At 39.1% G+C, this 21,315-nt stretch overlaps 1 long non-coding RNA gene across 1 annotated transcript in view; it reads left to right on the top strand.

The window, feature by feature from the left end:
* LOC128843310 (uncharacterized) overlaps nt 1-20,300 on the top strand; it is a 128,720-nt gene extending 108,420 nt beyond the window's left edge. Inside the window, exons 2-4 of the long non-coding RNA XR_008446220.1 lie at nt 13,036-13,167; nt 17,109-17,162; nt 18,113-20,300. This is a non-coding gene — a long non-coding RNA (uncharacterized LOC128843310). The remainder of the gene's footprint in view (nt 1-13,035; nt 13,168-17,108; nt 17,163-18,112) is intronic.
* Nucleotides 20,301-21,315: the final 1,015 nt, after the last annotated feature.

Below are 21,315 nucleotides of genomic sequence, written 5' to 3'. Positions count from 1 at the left end.
ATGTCTGCCAACTGAACACTTTTAAAGCCATTAACTACTAGGGTACTGCCTTTAAAAAAAAATTCAGAAAAGGAAAACTGATTTCCCCCCTCCTAAAAAAAGCCACTTATCTTTGTAGTTAGGGTACCAATTGAAGCTAAATACTCACACCTAATTATTTTACATGTCACTGACATGAAGTGGAAGTGTATATGCCAGTGGCCCATGAACCAAAGAACTCTCTCCATCCACAGGATTTCAGTCCCTTTTCTTCAGGGCTTTGATTTTCATTCATTCATTCATTATAAGACTGTTTAACATGAGTTCCATATCACCATCATTTTCCTTCCCCGGACCATGGTCTTCTTCAGGATCCTTTCTACTCTCTGTAGCTCTTACAGTCCTTTTAGCCTGCTCTCTGGGGGCAGGGTTGCATTTCCAGGCCACCTCTCTAGGAGCTAAGGTGAGCCTTTCTGCTTCTTTCTTCTCATTAGTCTGCTTCTTGTAGAATTACACTTCACACTTCACTTATCTGGGAGTGACATGTGAACTGACCTATTCCCCTGACTCAGAAACTCCTCCAGGACTCTTCCTGCTCCCTGCAGCTCTCACTAGCAACTAAGCTACATGCTTGCTCTTTTGAAGACCAAGTGAAATTCAAGTTATCACCTGCTCCTTAGCCTCCCAAGATCATCTGGAAAGCACAAGTTGGGGGGCTAAGACCAACTCCCTTAAAGGGCCATCCCGCCCCGGAGGGAAAAGTAACTCGGTAGGGAGGGCAGAGTTAAAAATAATCTTGACACTTTCTCTTCATGTATATAGGACAAAAAGAATGGGCTGCTTGCCGTAAACCACATTCAATCACACATGGTGTTACACTATCAGTGACAGACACCATGTACTGGCTTTGAGCCTTTTCCTCATGTTGTTTTAAGCCCCAGCATGTATTGGACATGGCAAGAAGGTTAGTCAGGGACAACAATAGCAAAAGGAAGGTTTGGCTGGGTGCTTGTGGCATTTTGAATATGGTGTGATGCTTGCTGTTAGAGAAGCACATGGGTCACGAGAGGAATCTGTAGGCCTCTAATTTGAAGTCTAATTCTTCTTAGGAATAGTAGACAGCTTACATTATCTATTACCATTTTAAAGTGTCCCAAATCACTTTACAAATCAATATACAAAGCATGGGTTCACCCTTTAATCACATGCTTTGTGGAACTCCTATTGACTTATCTCCCTCTTTAAATTAAGTCTTTGAAATGACTTGAGTGGCGTTGCTGCTGCTTCTGCCAACTGTGAATTTGGACCCAAGTGTGGATGTCAGGACTGGATAACATCTACACTGTCTACTTTCATCTTCCCTACATAACCAAGGACAGCTGTCTTTTATTCTAGCAGTCACTCATGCGTGAAATTGTAGTTCCAACTGGTTGAAGCCTCCTGCCTAAGCACTTGTACTATTGACAAGTTTGGGTCCTCCTGTATCATAGGCAGAATTTTTCTAGCTTTGTGAAATTCAAAGGGATGGATTCATCACAGCATTGCTCCAGTTTTAGGCTCTCCCCCCCACACACTGGCTTCCATGGAGATATGCTGATGCAACAGTGTAGTGACATGGTAATGAATAATACTCTGTTGTGTTAGGTTTTCAAAATTGAGGCTACATTTTCAAAAGAGCTCAGCACCCAACGTACTACACATTTTGAAAATCTGGCCCGTAACAGCCCTCTTTCCCATATTATTTTATGTCCAACCCTCAAACGTATGTCTGCTTGCCACTAGCAGAAAGAAGAGTGTTTGCTTTTTGTATAGCTACCTTATTTAACAGCACTTGTTACTCGAGCCATGTGAATAATTCTTATTCCTAGTTTAAAAAAACCCAGTATTTTGGAGGTATAAATTGTATCTGACAATGAAAACAATTTCTGCAGCTGCAAATGTTTTGCAGACAAAAAATGACGATTTTTTTTCCCACAGCAAATTCTGAGATTTGCCTCTAGGGCTGAAGTTTAATATTTTTTATGATTAAAATCTGTTCATGAGATTCTCAGATGGTGTAAATTTTCATAACTCCATTGACTTTTATTGAGCTATTACCGTTTAAACAACTCAGGATATGGCCCTCTATTTCTGGCTTCAAAGGCAAATTTTTGCCTTGTATCATATTTACTAGTATTATATTTGTGACAGCTTCACATAAGATAATCACTCAAGCTCCGAGTTAAGAGTTACAGGAATAGAAACAGTTAAGTGAACTCCAAAAGGCAAGATGAATCTGCATGGTGTTTAGATACTGAATGAATAAACTGAAGTATTAACAATGGACCTTAACCAAAGACCATTGGAAGTCAATGGAAAGACTTCTATTAATTTAAAAGGGCTTTGGATCAGACCCAGTAAAGGTGGGACTGAAACAGGTAGAGCATTCAAAAGCATTGTGTACAGGAAAATGCAAAGTGGTGAGTTCTTGAGGTAACAATGTTCTTTGCCACTATCAGGTTCCTACAACTTGAAGTTTCTGAGAGAGACATAGAAAGCTATGCTGGATATAAGCTAAAGGGAATAATGTTTGGAGAAACAAAGTGTGTCATATTTTTTGCAAAATCAAAGAAGGGGGGAGTGTGCCGTTTCCTAAATAAAAAGCCACTCATACTTAAGTACTAGAATTGTGTCTGAATTAATTCTTTTTGATGATACTTTGACAAACTAAAAAGAGGATAATGTGCAATTCAAAAAGAAAATATCTAGGGATATATGTGGGACCACTGTCCTACTCAAGAGGCTAGTGGTAATTCATACTTCATAGTGTCCCGTTAACTCATCTTATAACTCATCTTCGGAGGGATAGCTCAGTGGTTTGTGCATTGGCCTGCTAAACCCAGGGTTGTGAATTAAATCCTGGAGGGGGCCATTTAGGGATCTGGGGCAAAAATCTGTCTGGAGCTTTGAGCAGGGGTTTGGACTAGATGACCTCCTGAGGTCCCTTCCTACCCTAATGATCTATGCTTATAACATTGGAAAGGTAAATAATTGTGCAATAAAATCACCTGGTGTTCAAACTACAAATTAGTTTTCACCCCCTGCCTTTATTATGAGGGCTATAGCTTTTCATTTTCTTTCTTTCTCCTCCTGTGACACTGACATACACATCACAAAGAAATTTTGAGGGGAAGATTAGGGTTTATATAAGGAAAGGCTGGTTATGTGGCTGACAGGATCAGGAAAGTGGTTCTAGCCATAGGGAATTTGAGGGAATGTACACAGAGATGAGAGTGGGTGAAGGAGGCAAAAGAAGTGGTTAGCATTGTTAGATGGAGGAAAGAGGATAAGGTGAGGAATGAAAGTTGTGTTTCCACAGCTGGGGTATAGCCAGAGTATATGGGTGCCTCAGCTATGCCCTCTCCTATTCTTGATACTCCTCCTCCCCGAGCTTGTACTCTCTTGTTCTTAGGCAGCTTTGGCATACTTTGAAGCTATGACAGAGGAGTGAGCTTAAAGGAGACTATTGAAGACAGGCCCTCTGAACTGGTACAAAAAAAACCATAGGGGAAGGTGGACTTTGGCCCAAAATAATGGAACAAATACTAAGAGAAATGCCAGGAAGTTTAAGTATTTCAAGCCTGAGGCTTGGCTCCTGAAACATACACTGGTATCTTCCAGGAGATCTACTATGGTGAGGTTTTGTTTAGTGATTGAAAATTGTCATCGTTGAGAAAATTAGAAGTTCCAAGTCTTAAGAGGCACTTGTGTTTGAATTAAATTTGTGATAAACTCAGGAGCATTTGCTCCAAGAACCACATAGAAAGAGAGAGCCCAAATCAATCCCAGCATTCACCACTTATTTACTCTATAACTAATAAATGCACAATGCTGGGTTTGGAGAAATGTGCTTTTTGTTAGTTTGAATATAATGCAGGCAGAGTTGTACAAAACCTGAACATTGGTAATTAGTCTATTTGGCAAACTAGGAAGAAGGATATTGGAGTACTCTAATCTGGAGGAGATAAAAACCTGAACGAGCTTTCCAGGGCTGAGCTATAGACAATTGAAGTTTAGTAATGAATGATCTTAGATTAAATATAGATCCATCAAAAGCCAAAACAAATTTTGAGATAACCTAGAGCTGACGCTGAAAGCCAATCATGAGCACAGCCAATTTATTTTAAGAACAAGAGGCGTGGCGGATGGGGGGAAGGCTCTAATCCATGCTTCTATATTCACCACAGGGTTTGAAGGAATACGAGTTTTAAGATTTGTTTTAGTTGGCTTGGCTGACAACTTCGTCATCAGCGCAGAATTGAAATCCATTATTTTGACTGTGACTAATCTGACCCAGAAGCAGCATTCCAAAATTCAACAACACGCCCCTATTATACTCTCAAGAAAATCAAAATTAAGTACCATGGGAGGATGGCAAAAGTTACCCATGGAAATGTGGAGAGCAGTGACTCAAACCCATTCTAAACAGTCCTAGGCAGGCAATCAAAACACCAAAGAGATGTTAAATTCAGCTGCACTGAAATCATGCAAAAGTCAAATAAAATATGAATAGAAGTGAAAGCAAAACATGCAGGTGTATAGAGGTTGTTGCAAATGATGGATAAAATCAACTATAGAAAGAAATGTTTATGTGATTCTTAACAGGTGGGTACCTGGTCCTCCCAGAGGTACAGTGAAATTAGAATATTATTAGTGACGGATAAGATGCTGAACTAACTCTTAAGGAATCCATCATTCTATCTTACTCTATAACCATCACTGAGGTATATAATAGGCACCTTTTCATCCTCCAAACCATTCTTACATTCTGCTGTATGGTTTATCAGCACTGTCACCAACAGTCTTTAAGCCTAATCCTGTGACGAGCCTTAATTTCTTTTGATTCAATGGGAATTGAGGGTATTCAGAGACAAATTCCAGGCAGCTGGATACAAAGGGTTGAACAAGAAGAGGGAAATGTACTGAAAGTGTTAACCCAACATTTGATTGTGACAAGTGAATTTTTGTTTTCTCCTATTCAATGAGTATTATTTATTTTTGCCCCTGTGGTGTCATCTCAGTAGCAGTCCCATGATTGCATGAATTCAGAATCTGCAATTCTACCCAGCACTATGCCAAATGTACAAAGTTTGTGAAGGCTCATTATTCCCACTGTGACACACACATACTGTGCAGCTGTGTACGGGCCAGGGAAAATGAAGCCTATATATATATATATATAAAGAATAGGACTGGCCCCTTAGTAATATGAAACTGACTTCAAAACAGCTCCTTAACTTGGCTTTAAAAAGCCACTACACACTCATACTTGCCCTATGCATTTTAGTGAAGATTTCACACTCTGCTATAATACCAAGACATTTACACTCTATTCAGCCGGAGTTTGAAATGCACTTACAACATTTTGTGCCACTTATTTCAACAACAGAATCACTACAAAGCAATGGAGCGTGTAAGTTTTTTAATCCAGAGGTACTTGGGAGTGGATGTTTGAGAGCCTCTTTAAAAATGAAATTAAAAAAAACCAAACATCTCAACAATGACAATTGAAAGTCATCATCGGGAATTCCTCGAAGTCAAGGATGATTGTCTCCTATGGATTGTCCATTTCAAATTATCTGTGAGTCCACTGATGGTTGATAAGGCCTCTTCTGAAGCCACAGACTCTCCTGTGTTGCAGCCGTGTGTTTCCGAGCACGGAGGTGTGAACCTGGGGTATTGGTTTGGGCCAAAGCACGCTCTTTCTATTGCTTCTGTTTTTCCATTACATGTAGTCGCATCTGATTCTCGAAGTGCTGAGTTCCCTGTCTCAAGCAGTTCCTCCTTTGTTGTTGGTCCTGGATTATACATTCCCACAAGTTAATGTCAACGTTGCATTACCTCATATTAGCCTTCAGGATGTCCCTCCAGTGGTTTTTCTGTCCTCCTCTAGCATGTTTATCTTGGCTGAATTGAGAGTAGAAGACTTGTTTTGGCAGTCTGAAATCAGGCATCTGGACAACATGGCCAGCTCAGCAAAGTTAATGATAAATAATCACCACTTGAATGCTTGTAATATTGTCTTGTGAGAGAACTCTGATGTTAGTGTGTCTATCATCCCATTTGATTCAGTGATTCAGAGAATCTTATGCATACAGCATTGATGATACTTCTCCAGTACCTTAAGATGTCGCCTATATGTTGTCAACATTTCAGCCCCATACAGTAGTGTGGAGATCACAACAGCTTTATAGACCATGAATTTGGTTTTGGTTCTGATGTTGCAATCTTCAAACACCCTTTCTCAGATGACCAAAAGCTCAGCTTGCACATTTGAGGTGGTACTGGATTTCTTCATCAATATCAGCTGTCTGTGAGAGGTGGCTTCCAAGATATGGGAAGTGTGCAACATTCTCTAGAGGGTTGTTGTGGATCTGTGTTGCTGGCTTGGGGACTTGTGCACCAGGAGCTTGCAATGAAGGACCTTTGTCTTCTGGATGTTAAGCATCAGTCCCATTTTCTAATATGTTTCAACAAAGTCATTGATGATCTCCTGACGAGCTATTTCTGAGTGAGCACACACTACATCGTTGGCAGAATACTGAAGCTCGATGACTGAAGTCGGTGATGTTTTGACTCTGGATTGAAAGCGGACAAGGTTGAACAGCTTACCATCCATTTGTTAGATTAGCTGCACTCCTACCAGGATCTTATCAGTGATCAAATCTCTATTTGATCGCAACAAAGAAGATGGAGAATAGCATTGGGACAATGACACAGCCTTGCTTGATGCCTTAAAAAGAGCCATAGAAGATCCATTCCAGTGGATCACCACTTGCATGTCATTGTGAAGGAGATGAAGAATGGTGACAAATTTCAGTGGCCAGCCATACTTCAGAAAGATTTTCCATAATGCATCCCTGTTAATGGAGTCAAAGGCTTTTGTCAGGTCAATGAATGCCAGGAATAGTGATCTGTGTTGTTCTCTATATTTTTCCTGCAGCTGGAGAGCAGTGAAGATCATGTCAATAGTGCCTCTGGATGGCCTAAATCACACTAAGATTCAAGAAGAATGTCTTTGGCAAGAGGAAGAAGACGATTCAGGATAAGTCCTGTGACGACCTTTCCTACAGTTGTAAACAGAGAGATTATTTTATAATTTCCACAGTCAGATTTATCTCCTTTCTTGAAAATCATCACAATCATAATATCTCTAAATTCATCTGGGATTTTCTTATGGTTCCAGATTTTCAGCACAAGAGTGTATAGCTGTGAGGTGAGTTCCTCTCACTCCTGCTTGTAAATTTCTGCAGAGATTCTATCGACTCCAGATGCCTTGTTGTTTTTCATCTGCTTAATAGTTCTACACATTTTCTTCATGGTTGAAGGTAGTCTGAGTTCGTCTCTGATTGGGAGTTGTGGGATGAAGGTGAAAACAATGTCATCAACCTCAGACTCCCAGCTGAAGAGATCTTAGAAGTGTTCCTTCCAGCATGCGTTGATGGCTTCCATTTATTTGATCAACTCCCCTCCTCCCTTAGATCTCAAGGAGGTTGGCCTGGACACATGGGCCATAAAAGGTTTTAGCAGCCTTAAAGAAGCCACTCATATTGTGGGTTTCAGTGAGAATTTGAATCTCATTTGATTTACCCAGCCGCCATCAGTTCTCCATGTTGCAAATTCTATTTTGGACTTCTGCTTTTGCTTGTTGGTGAGCTGACTTCTTTTGCAAAGATTTGATGTAATTCTGCCAGACACAAAAGGCCTTATGTTTGTATCTCCCAATCATTTTCATAAACCCAGTCCTGATGTTTCCCATTAGAGAACCCTGGTATGGCTTTGCAGACACTGAGGATGCTGGATCTGAGGGCACCCCAGGTGCTGCTTACATATTCTGGTTGTCTTCCTTTGAGTTTTGTCAGTTTTTCACGGAAGGATTGATGGAAGATGTCACACTTTGTTGGATCCTTGAATGCCTCTATGTTGATTTTCTGTCTGCATCATTCCTGTTGCAGCTCTTGTTTAGGGGCCAATCTGATGGACATGATTGAGTGGATGAGGCGATCAGTCCAGCAGTCCTTGATTCCAGTCATGTTTGAGTAATGCAAACATCTTTGCCATCCTGGGCCTGGACAATGACATAGTCAATCAAATGCTAGTGGTTAGATCATGGATGTTACCATGATATCTTGCGTTTGTTTCACTGGCAGAACAAGGTGTTAGTGACAACAAGTTCATGTTCTGCACATTTGGTCAGGAGGAGGATGCCATTTCAATTGATCTTTTCTACACCTTCCTTGCCAATTATTCCATTCCATAGTTTTGAGTCCCGTTCGACTCTAGCATTAAAGTCACTACGAAGGATGAGCTGATCTGTCCCTGGTACACCAGAGAGGACTTGATCAAGGCTGGTGTAAAATTTTTCTTTGGCATCATCATTGGCATCAAGTGTCAGGGCATATGCACTAGTAACAGTAGCATATTGGTTCGCTGCAAGTTTGAAGACTCAGAAGGCGTTCTTTGATTCCAAAAAGGAGCTTGTTAAGTTGATTGACAAGTTCAGTTTTGATGCCAAAATCTAACTCGGTGAGTTCAATACTCTGCTTCAGATTTTCCTTTCCAAAAGAAGGTATATGCACCTCCTTGTTCCTTTAGCTGCTCCTCTCCTGCTCATCGGACAGGACAGCGAGATTGATGTCATATCACCTAAATTGTCAGGCCACAATGGCAGTACAGTGCTCTGAATGATCCGTATTGGGTTGGTCCATGAGCGTCCCGACATTCCAGGTCCCAAATTTGATTAAATGGCTTTGCTGATTTTGACCGCTACAAAATGATTCCTCTGGATGCAGTACTCCAGATGGGAGGTGTGAAGCAGGCTGTGTTTGGGGTATCTTTTCTAGCCTCCTCCCCATTTGGGGGTGAACAGAGAAAATCCTAAAAAGGACTGTTCAGTCACAGTTACAGCTGCCAAAAATGCACTCCTGCCTCATCCGAGTGCTTAACGACTCTCTTTTAACTGCTGCCTCCAGACCAGTGTATAACTAGGAGCTCACAGACATCCCAATCCTTCTCCTGTCACCATTAGCTAGTCACTGAAGGACTTGAGGTACATACTGGTAGGAAGTGGTTCCATGAAAGAGGTCTGTGCATGGATTTTTTTATGTGAAGAAACTGTTGCACATCAGTTTCCCCACAGATTCTTGATGGGAAAAATTCTTAATCTGATGGCAAGGAGACCAAGACAAGTGGAGATCTTGCTCCGCTGCAGCCTAGATCCACCTTAACAGCCATTGAGGATATTAGTGTTAACCTCCACCTCAAAGGTCTTACTCCCAAAGGATTGGGGGCTGGACAGGCTTGTTATAATGGTAGCATGAACTTGCCATGTCACAGCACCATCAGAGGGCACATGTGGCTTTTCAAGAGGGACAACATTGCCATCTGGTGATGCTGCTGCTGCTTGGTCTGTGACTGCTTATTCATCAGAAAAAAGAAGAACAGGAGTACTTGTGGCACCGTAGAGACTAACAAATTTATTAGAGCATAAGCTTTCGTGGACTACAGCCCACTTCTTCGGTTGCATATAGAATGGAACATATAATGAGGAGATATATATACACACATACAGAGAGCATAAACAGGTGGGAGTTGTCTTACCAACTCTGAGAGGCCAATTAAAGTTGGTAAGACAACTCCCACCTGTTTATGCTCTCTGTATGTGTGTATATATATCTCCTCATTATATGTTCCATTCTATATGCATCCGAAGAAGTGGGCTGTAGTCCACGAAAGCTTATGCTCTAATAAAGTTGTTAGTCTCTACGGTGCCACAAGTACTCCTGTTCTTCTTTTTGCGGATACAGACTAACACGGCTGTTACTCTGAAACTTATTCATCAGAGTTACCTCTGCTTATTTTGCAGCTAACCTTCACTGAAGGTCATTCCATGATCCACCACCTGTGGAGGCGTAGGGTAGTAGTGCTTCTCTGAAACCAGCAGTTTAAAGTAGCATTATATGAAGAAGCAATTCTGTTTTGATAGATGAGAACTTCATGAAAAATGATCCCTGATAGTACAGCCTTTACCTTATTTCACACAACTGACGGACCCTTCGGCAGCTGGCACAGAAGAGTAGATGAATTTATTCTTTACTATTATAACACTATAGTTCAGTTATTTTAAGCATATAATGGTGATCTGCACATTTTAAAAGCTATATCAGAAAATATCATTCTATGTACTAAAATTCTGCAAGTATTCATACATACCATTTTTGTAAATACAGCTTCTGCTGAATTCTAAAATACTTGTGGGTGCTTTTAGAGAAGAGAACAGCTGGTTTTTCCAACTATTTTAAACCTCTTCAGGTCCTTGCTGGAGTGTATATGACTGCAAACCATCCCCACTGCATAATTTTTTTTTAGAAAGGTGCAGATGCTCAGCCCTGCTCCAACCCCTACATGCTTGTTACACCCCAGTCCAGTGAAAAAGCACCCACAAATACATTTAGCTGGCTATCCTCTGGCATAGCGAGGGGAATCCCTAGCTGGGATAGGTCTGACATATCCAACTTTATGCCAGAAGTCATAGGCATAGGGGGCGTGTTAGGGGCATGGACAGAAACAGGGGGCTTGGGCAGAGTACAATTCAGTTCCAGCAATCTCTGACAGTGACACAGTCGGTTGGGGATTCTTGTAGTCAGGCACAAGTTAGAGCAACCCTGAGGGGTACAATCGGCTTTTTCCTCCATCGGTCCTGTGCTGGGTGGAGTTCAGCTGAACCTAAGTATCTTAGCCATAATCTACATTACGCAATAGTCCAACATGTTGTTGTTGTTGTTGTTGTTATTATTTTGGCACCAGTATTATGGTACTGCTATGACCCTGCCTCAGTAAGTGCCCCCTTCATGAAACTCCCACAGAACACTTCCCTCTTTTCCCTTGATGTCATTTCTTTCTGCCCAAGTCACTCTACCAATATTCCTGCAAGCTGGTGTCAAGAAAGAAGGGGGGAGGGGAGAACTCATCAATTATTGTTCTTGAAAAAACTCCATAAAATCATAGAGGAGACTAAAAAGTGAAGTTCAAAACTTAACATGCCTTAAAAGCCACATTATCAAACCCATGTGCATAAAAGGCCTAAGGCATTAAAAGGATGGCAATGATTTACACCAGCACACAGTTGTGTTTTCTCCAACATCAAATAGCATCACTAATTCTTTGATTTAAAAAGTACTTTCTTTTGATGAGGTTTTTTTTTCAGAACAAAAGTTTTCCCAAGTATAATAATTTTGTATACATAATACATTTTAAAAAGAATGGCAGATTACAAAGTGATGGAAGCAACTGAAACTTCATCAATTCATTATGCAGTAACTGAGAGATAAGAGATACTGAGATATGAAACAGAATGTAAAATAACACCATAAGAATCATGGCCTATATTTTGTTCTTCATAATACATAATTACTTCCTAGTATGTCTGTGTCCACTTTGATACATATCAGCCTTTAGGAATATGAGGCCTGATCTTGCTTCCATTGAAGTCAATGGCAAAATTCCCAGTGGTTTCAATCAGAGCAGAACTGGGTCCATGCCTCTCTCTTCCCCAAGGCAAGTATGTAACATTGGGATTATACAGTGATGTACACTATTCAGAAGTATTGCTTGATGTCATTGCTCAATAGATAAACTGTTCACATTTTGTCAACTGATAACATTCAAGAGTTTGGTGGATGTTTTTTAATGATCAGACAGTTGTCAATAGAGGGATGGGGTACAAATAGCTGTATGTTTGTTGTTGTTGGGTTTTTGTTTTCTGAGCTTTGGAGGTATGATGGTCTTATAGCCCATGCCTTGGACTGGTACTTAGGAGATGTGGGTTCAATTTCCAGCTTGGTCCCATATTTCCTGCATGACCAGGAGGTAAGTAATTTAATCTCTGTGTCCTTTGTTCCCTATCTGTGTAATGGGGTGATAATACAGTCTTTCTCTAGCTTGTCTATTTGGATTGTAAACTCTTCAGGGCACGGATTGGTTCTTCTTATATGTTTATGTGCCACTTAATACGACTCTAGCTGGAGCCTCTAAGCACTTTTGTAATATTATTACTAATAATAATTTGGCAGGTGTCATTGATTGAAATCTTTATTAAGAATGAGTTTGGGGCACAAATAGAATTCTCCACATTCAGTTCCTATATTTGCTAGTGAAGAAGTCTATTTTAAAAAGGGGAAAAGAAAGTGAACAAAATTAAACTAATATAAGCAGACTGAATATATGGTGGACATAAACTGTAGGATTTTTACCTAGAAGCTTCACAGATATGTCTTGATCTTTAATCCCATGTCACAATTTTTACAGCATGGGCTTCAGTAATGTTTTGTGTAAAATCTAGCTATGCAAAGAAGAGCAATGGGTAAAATAAAATGAATATTTACATAAGTTTAGTAGCACAAGCTCTCTTCGTCCAATCCTCCTACTTTTTACCTTTTTCAAATTCTGTCTTTTCATACATGACAGGTTTTAGGGTGGTATAGCTAATTATTGTTCAGGACCCACAAAATACAGATTCTTATCAGTAATCTTATCATTAATGAAAACAGTTAACAAAAAAGGCTGAATCCTTAAAAAACCCTAATTGACAGCAACAGCTCAAATACAGTGAAGACTGGATAAAGTGCTTCTCATATTCCACTCTTTTTGAAAAGACTCTAAGAGGTAAGTAATACACAGATAACAGGGCAAAACAGTTGCCATAACACATACTAACTCCTGAGGGGAATTAATGCACAACATATTGTTCAGGTTCAGTGACCCCAGGAAACAGAATTCACATACATAGTAGGTCAAATTCCACTCTGCTATTGATTAGAGGGGAGTTTCTTTGGATTTAGACCAAAGTAAAAGAAAGGAGAATTTGGTCCAGTGTTTGTCATCAGTTAAACTTGCATGACCTCACTGAAGGCGAATGGTATGAAACTAGAAAGGTAGAAATGTCACATTGTTGGCGCTACAGGAATACAAAAATAAATAATAACTGTGTAAATCCTCCTTTTCACCTCATTCCTACAGGGAAATTGATGTAAGGGCTTCATGGAATCAGTGGAACAGATCTACAGGCACTCTGAAGCTGGAGGGAGGGGTCTTCATTCCCCAGATCTCTGTAGATCTACCCAGAGCTGGGCCCAGCTATTCTCTTTTGAGGTAGGGACTGCATTATTTGTGTTTATATGAAGCTGAGCAGAAAGGGGCCTATGGACTCTTTGGGGCACAAATGCAATGTAAATACAGATTCATTATATTGGGCTCAGGATATAGCCCTAAGATGGTGTGGGAGATGAGCCTCTTCTGGGTTGTGGATTTAAGGTTGTGTTAGCCTTTTTGACTAATAGTACAGGCGAACGATAAATGTATAACCAGAAAAAATCTTGTATTACTTTTGTGAGCAAAACTGGGGAGAGTTTAAGAGAGAGTGGAAGTCAGTATACTAAAAGCCCTGGGCAGCAAAAGCTTCCTTTCTACATTGAGGATGTGTTGGCTGTTTAGTGATAGATGTAGGCTGGACAAGAACCAGTTGTATAACAGCAAGGAAGCAGCATATAAAATGATTTCTGTTTCACACCACCACTCTACTCAGCAATCTGTCAACTGTAGCCTCTGGTTATGTTGGCAAGAAGGGCCAGATGAAAATTGAACACCTGAAGTTACAAGGGATTCCTGTAGCCCTGTGCATGTAGATATTTTTTGTGTAGATAATGAATAATTGTGATAGTTCAAATGACAATTTTAGTGCCTGAAATATAATCTTCTCTTTTTGTGGCCCTGTATTCTATCTCTAATAAGTAACAACAACAATAATAATAACAACAATAATAATTAATTAACAATTTAATTATTAATTAATAATTTGATTTGGTTACGTAAAATACAAAATTTTACGTAATGGGACAAATTCTTCTGCCTTCATTTTGATCCATGAAAACCCATCGAACTTCAGTGGGAGTAAATTAAGACAGAACATTGTCCACTATCTCTGTTGAAGATTTTCCCACACTAGGATGGTGTGCTTGTGTAACCCACACACCTCATGGGTATGGTGCTCTGTCCCCTCTAGTGGCACCGAGACTATTTAGAGAGCGAGATTAATGAGTCTGCTACAGCCTTAGCTAACAGCTATGTGGCTTTTAGCTCAAGTAGTAGGGGCTCATGAATTTTGCTACAGAGGTCCGAGGTTTAATCTCCCTGCCACCGACTGGGGTCTGCCGTTGTTACACTTGGTTATTAGGAAGAAATTGCATGAATTGAAAATATAGCTTAATGTGTATGAGAAGTAAGAAATTGTATGCATTGAAAATGTAATTTATTGCATCTGACAAGTAAGAAACTTGTTAACTTTGACTAAAAAATATCAAGAGCCAAATTCAATATGTCCAATTTCTGTCTATTTCACAGGGAGCAGATCACACTTATCTGATGGCAGAAGCTAGCCATGCATATCAGTTTCAGCAATAGTTGTCAATTAAAACAATATTCTTAAAGAGCCTATACTTCACAACACACAGTTTATCTGTGAGTCTCAACAATTTTCTAAATCGGAACAGATTCCTTGATTTGTTTTTTAAACTTTAGATTGTAAGTGCACCCTAATTCACTTAATAAGCCGTTTGCATGTCTTGAAGCTTTTGGTCAGAGAAGTAAGTTATTTCTTTTGAAGCTGAAGAGCCTAAAGACACCCCAGTTACTAAATATTAGACAGTGATTCTACCCTCAATCCCACCACTTCTTTAAAAGCCAGCCATAGGGATGTAATTTATATTTTATAAACCATAGGTAAAATCAATGGAAGTTGCCAGTAGTATTCATGTATCAATATCCCCATATCATTACACCTTTATGATTTGAAACCTGATTGTAACCTTTAAATTGTCTTTGGAGCATGAAAGTAGGAGATGCCATCTGAAATTCTTTTTCTCTTCTATAACCCAAATTTATTGTCAACGAAAGAGATTAGAGGAAAACAATATTTTCTCCATTTTTCTCAGTGTTGTTTTCTTTGTACATTTGGCAGCACTTTATTCATTGTCAGTGCCTTCTCCAGGGTTCATAGGCCCTGGTTCTTCATTGTAATGTGTTCAGCTGTGCCAGCATGAGATCCTGTTAAAGTCATTGGGGTCCCACATGAGAATCTGCTACTGTGCCCTATATTGCAGTATCAGAATCTTGGTCAGTGTGTCCCATCACTTGTAGGTCTTTCACACAGAAACAGGGAGTGGACTGGCAGATGGACTCTGGGTCAGGAGCAATACTGGACGTTTTAACTCATTCTTTTGAAATTGAGTACATTTCAATTTGACAGTGTCCTCTCTAACGCCAGGGTGGATTGAAGATTACAAGGAAAGATTATGCTACAAACAAAGCCATATATTTCCAGCCGTATGTAGACTTGCAAACCCTAGAAGGAAAAAAATGCTCATGCATCAAGCATGTTATGTATTATTCAGATTTGTTGTTTCAGTCCTTTTCCGTGCCAAACTTTTTCTTGTTAAAGGTGTTAAAAAGTCTTTCTCTCTTTTGATTATGATGAAGCAATGCAATAGTTGAATAGTCAAATTAAGGAAAAAATAAGTCTGCTGATTAAAAGTTGAATAGTTCAGATGAGGATCAATTACTTGATTTGATTTCCCCAGAATCTGAATGAAATCATTTCTACTTAGTCTGATTTTTTATATTGAAACTTGTTTGTCTGGAAAGTTACCTTTGTATATACAGGCTATTACATCAACATGTGCCTCATTTTGTAATCTTTCCTGCTTAATAATCTCATCTAATTTAGTTGGAAGTTGATATAAAAACCATCTTTGACTTAGATTTCTACTGATTTCCTGTGTTGCAATTGTGGGAAAAGAGACAGTGATATAAGGGTGTATTTACTTCTCAATAAAAGTCTAATGGTTTAGGCTTTTATAATGAAGAATAAAAATATACAAATATAGAAAATAATTTTGATCTAGTTCAGTAGTGAGTGTATATGTTAAAACTCTCTGATTGGTAGAGTAAATTTTATGGCCTACATCATGTGCTAAGGTAGGTGGTCATCTGTGTATGGATCTCATCCTCTCTGCACAGGAGGATAAGGACCTCTGACCTCCCTTTCTTGGGGCCCAAAGAGAAATTTCCTTTAGGTCCTATATCCATACAAGGGGGTGGGGTCTGGGCAGTGGGTGGGCTGGAGGCAGGACAAGGATGCATGTCAAGCATGGCTAGTCCAGTGGAGACTGGATTATTACAGCTGGTCAGAAAATGGCAGGGGGAAAGGGGTAAATTTAAACTTTAAATCAATGATAAATTTAAACTTATGGTCAAAAACAAAAAAACAAAAACAGGACTTTTTGGTGTTTGTCTGAAAAGTTTCTGACAAAAACTCAAAATTTTCCCTGGAAAGCATACACTTTACATGAAAAAATTCATTTTATTGAAAATCTGATTTTCTATCAAATGGCAGTTTCCATGGAAGCTTTTCAACCAGTCCTAGAGATGAGTCAGAATTAGCAATCTGATACTAGCGTGTGTATACATTTCTGCAGAGGCTAGCAATGCTGTAGGACCCTCTTTGGGGCTTCTGGGGAAGTAATGTTTGGGAAGCTCAAATGGAGCTGGTAGGGAGTGCAGGGCAGCCCAGTACAGGTGTGGTGACAACAGACCTCATGTACCTCAAGTATATGCTCCAAGATCTGTGGTGTGAAACCCCTTGTTTAATGTTAGATGAACTAGGGCACCCAACACCTCCCAGGAGGCTATGTGCACCTTGTAGCTTCAGATCCATAGTGTAGCATGGGTTTATCATGTGAACTCAAGGAGCTAAGTCACTTTTAATTTTTTGTTGTTTATTTAAATCTTTTCCTAGAAAGATATTTAACTCCATGGCTGGTCTGTCTATTTTATAACCTGGCTATCTGTACATATGAGATCTGTTGCATCTGAGAGACCATGTTTATTTAAGATGATGAAAAAAATGATAACATGGGAGAATTTGATGTATCAATAAGAAGCTTGAAGGAAAACAAAATAGCTGAAGGAAGCATGAATAAAAATGTACATTAGTAGCACATATTCTCTGTTATTAATAAAATATTTTATATTTCTAGTAAGAACATCTGGCTCCTTTGAAGAATACAATCAGTACACAGACAGTGATGGAGGTAGATTGAGCAATGATCCATATCACTTAGCCATCTAGGGCAGGTGGAAAGGCTGTCATGTGATCCTAGCCAGGCCCTCTCAGAGGTCCAGAGAGGCCCAGCCATCTCCAGCTTTTGAGGCCCCTAGCTATAATAAAAATTAAAAAAAAAATGACAACACATGAAAACAAAATAAGGCACCAAAAAAAGATGAGACATAATTTGAATATTTTTTTATTTAACAAATGCTTTTCTGGTCTGATAGGGATGCGCATAAAAACAACTTGTGAAACTTATCATATGCCAAAAAATTAACAAGTGTCTAAATTTCAACCCCTTTGAGCTTGAGGCCCAGGCCAAATGGCCCTCCTGGGCCCCCCTCTGATTGGCCCTGATCCTAGCCTTTTACTCCACCCTTTACTGTTTAGCAGGATTCTTACATTATTTCTTTGGGGTGTATTCTATAATCCTTCACCCCCATCTGCACTCCTGCCTAGTTTGAAGTCTGTTCTGGATAGAAATACCTTGTAACATAAAAATTAAGTCCTGGTAGATTTAACATCTTGGCCTGAAGTCAATAAATTAAGATATCCTATCTCCTAGAACTGGAAGGGACCTTGAAAGGTCATTAAGTCCAGCCTTCACTAGCAGGACCAAGTACTGATTTTGCCCCAGATCCCTACATGGCCCCCTCAAGGACTGAGCTCACAACCCTGGGTTTAGCAGGCCAATGCTCAAACCACTGAGCTATCCCTCCCCCCAATAAGTCTTTATGACACCAGCCTAAGAGTGTCACAAGTGCACCCACAGGACAACAATTTTAATGGAACAAAGGGGAAAAAACTAAGCTTTTTTGACACATGTAAAACATATTGATGCACGGTAAGAGAAAAATCATTTGACTAATACAGTGGTATGTCACAGCGTTTAAGATTAGCACCATCTTTTTTTTTTTTATTTTTACATGGCAGATAATTTCCACAAAGCAGAGGTGGAAACCCATGCTCTGACAGAGAGAAGAAAAGACAAGCAGATTCCTCATCAATGCTAAGAAGCTCAAAGAACATTGACAATCAGCCAGCGACAGAAGAAACAGTATTGGAGGGAAAAATAATAAATAAACTCAACTGCTCGGCTTGTCTGTATGGATGTGGTGATGGTGTAATAATGGGGTATTTCTGGTAACAGATTTAGAAAATATTATACTGGCCTGAAGCAATAAGTAAGGTTTGAAAAGCTTCAATTTGTGGCAAGAGATGAGTTTGTAATTGCTGGGAGAAAGATGATTGAAGATTATTTAAAATTTGAATCAAAGAAATTTGGGAGGAAAGTTTGTCAAATTAATCCTATATTTTCATTGACTATATTTCCCAAAGACTTTGGCAACCACCCAAGCACTTAGATGAAGTGAAAAGATTTTTTTTTTCCAAAAGTGCTCAGAACTCAGTACACCCACTGAAACATTGGGCACTGAGCAGTTTTGAAAATCTGGTCCAATCAGTTGCTCCTCCCTCTCCTGCCATCCAAACAAATGGAGAAGAAAACAAAACTTTCTAAGAATAAATTTGGAGTTTTGAAACCCCCTCCCTAATAGAAAACTTGGATTAAACTCTCTCCTTTAATATTATTTTAAGCATAGATTTTGTTCAGAAATTGAAAAAAAAATGCTAAAAAATAAAAATGTGGTTATGATTTCCCCTTGACTGGTTTGAAAATCCCAGCTTTGTTTTTGTAGTTAAATGATATAAATTCTGTCTGCATTTTTAGTAATACACAGAGTAAATAGTTGGTGAGGATGATAAAATAATTTCTTATTCTCAAATATCAGATTATGGGAGGAAGTCCTACAGATAGTAAATCAAATTCACTGGTGTGCTCCTCTGCTTTGACCTCCACCGGCAAAGCAGAGCATGCATTATCCCATCTTAATTAGACACTTAAGCATTGCTTATAATTGCTTTGTATCACCAGAGCAGTGCAAAACAGCCAGAGAGTGAATCTTGAATCTTTGAATTTCACAATTCATTTTCTCCTGCGGCTGTCTACTACTCAGTTTTATTTATGTCCCCGATATATTTTAATCAGAGTACTATTTAAATAAATGTGTGCTTTATGCAACAGACAAAAGCAAGACATCTTTTTCAGTGGATTCCATTCCCTCCCTCCCACACACCACAAATCTTTTGGATGATCATACCACTTGGCATCACAGACAAAACATTCTTTGAAAGGCCCTTAATACATGATTGTGTGTAGCAACCTAGTTCTAATGAAAATGTAAACATACAGGCTAAAAAAACCCACATGTATTTTAACATAAATTTGGCACATGCTATCATAGATTAGAATCACAATTTTTAATAATAGTAATAATGCCAGATGAAGCTGAGTGATATTTTTACCTCTGATCTGTATGGGGGGCAGGAAAAAAGATTTCTTGTTCTTTTTTAACTGCAATTTTGTGGAAATTCAGAAACCCTTCACCTTCTCCCTGTAAAAGAATAGCCAGATAGGTCCTTTCCCTGCTAACACAATATTTTTTAGTACAATTTATACGAGTGCTAGCCAGAGAGAGTGAGGTAGAGTTTCATAAAGGTCTATGTACAAGAGATTGTGTATAAAAGCTGTGTAAATCAGAGATAATTTTTGTATCAGCACTTCTATTCTTTGCCTCTTTTTAAAGTCAATGCCGCCTTGTTGTTCCATACAGCTTAAAAGCATTAACACACACAAATGCTGGAAGATTTAACAGAAATTGTTATAGGACAACATTTTTCACAGTACAGTACAACTTACATCTTCTGGCATTTTATCACCTCTAATAGAAGCTATGCTGAACATTAGTTTAATCATTAAAATTTGCATTGTGTAAGAACGCTATTCATTTTAAACTGTGGCATACAAAATGTTGGTCATGGATTGAAGTGATTGTCATTTTATTAATTGTAGAAGAAACATTAATTTCTTATCACATTTGGGTGAAATTCATCACTGTGTAGAGAAGCAGCATGAGGCCTATGCCTTACTTAAGTCCTACTTAAGACCTGATGATTGAAGTAACAAAGTTGTTTTGAACCTAGTAGTTGTTTACTGTGATGTGAACTTACTATCTAATCACATGTAGATTCTGTGCAATAAAGGACATTGTAACTCAGAGAACCTTATCACTATTTTATTATTTATTCTACAAGGATACTAACTGTTTAGAAGCGATGAAACATGATTGGTAAAGTCAATTCAGTTATCAGAGTAGCAACCGTGTTAGTCTGTATCTGCAAAAAGAACAGGAGTACTTGTGGCACCTTAGAGACTAACATTTGTTAGTCTCTAAGGTGCCACAAGTACTCCTGTTCAATTCAGTTACAATATCTTTGTATCCCACAGGTACCAACAAAATGTTCTCTTTTTATAACAGTGGAGTGCACTTTCCATAGGTGATACCTGTCTCTAGCTAGCTGAATAAGGAAATGTATTTGGCTTTGTCTTGGGAATTATCAGGATAGCCCTACATGACCAAAGGAAGTTTTTCTCCTAAAGGAAGTTATTTTGGATGAGTACTCTGATTATATCAGCCATCAGTAAAAGTATTATCAAACTGATATCTTTTGCAGCGTGCCTGCAAGGTCCAAAAATGTGGTCTCTTTGGACCAACATCTATTAATTATTATTAGTTAGCATTTTTCTCCTTTTCTCCAACCTAACTGTAACCAAAAGCAAAAATGAAGCTAAAATGTTGCAACATACAGTTAGAAAGTGCATAATTAGGGATGACTATGTAATAATAACTCTGCCCTCCTGAGACTATGTATTAGGATAGTGCCTTGTCTGACATCATGTAGGAATCAATGGCATATTTATAGAACCCACCTTTCCTGAGTCCCAGTCCAGTCACTAAACCACAAAAGAATATCATAGAATCATAGGACTGGAAGGGACCTTGAAAGGTCATCTAGTCCAGTCCCCTGAACTCATGGCAGGACTAAGTATGATCTAGACTATTCCTGACAGGTGTTTATCTAACCTGCTCTTAAAAATCTCCAATGATGGAGATTCCACAACCTCCCTAGGCAATTTATCACAGTGCTTAAACAGCTTGACAGTTGGAAAGTTTTTCCTAATGTCCAACCTAAGCCTCCCTTGCTGCAATTTAAGCCCATTGCTTCTTGTCCTGTCC

This window comes from Malaclemys terrapin, chromosome 9 (assembly GCF_027887155.1).
Source record: "Malaclemys terrapin pileata isolate rMalTer1 chromosome 9, rMalTer1.hap1, whole genome shotgun sequence".
NCBI lineage: Eukaryota > Metazoa > Chordata > Testudines > Emydidae > Malaclemys > Malaclemys terrapin.
This window is presented reverse-complemented; position numbering and strand designations above follow the sequence as displayed.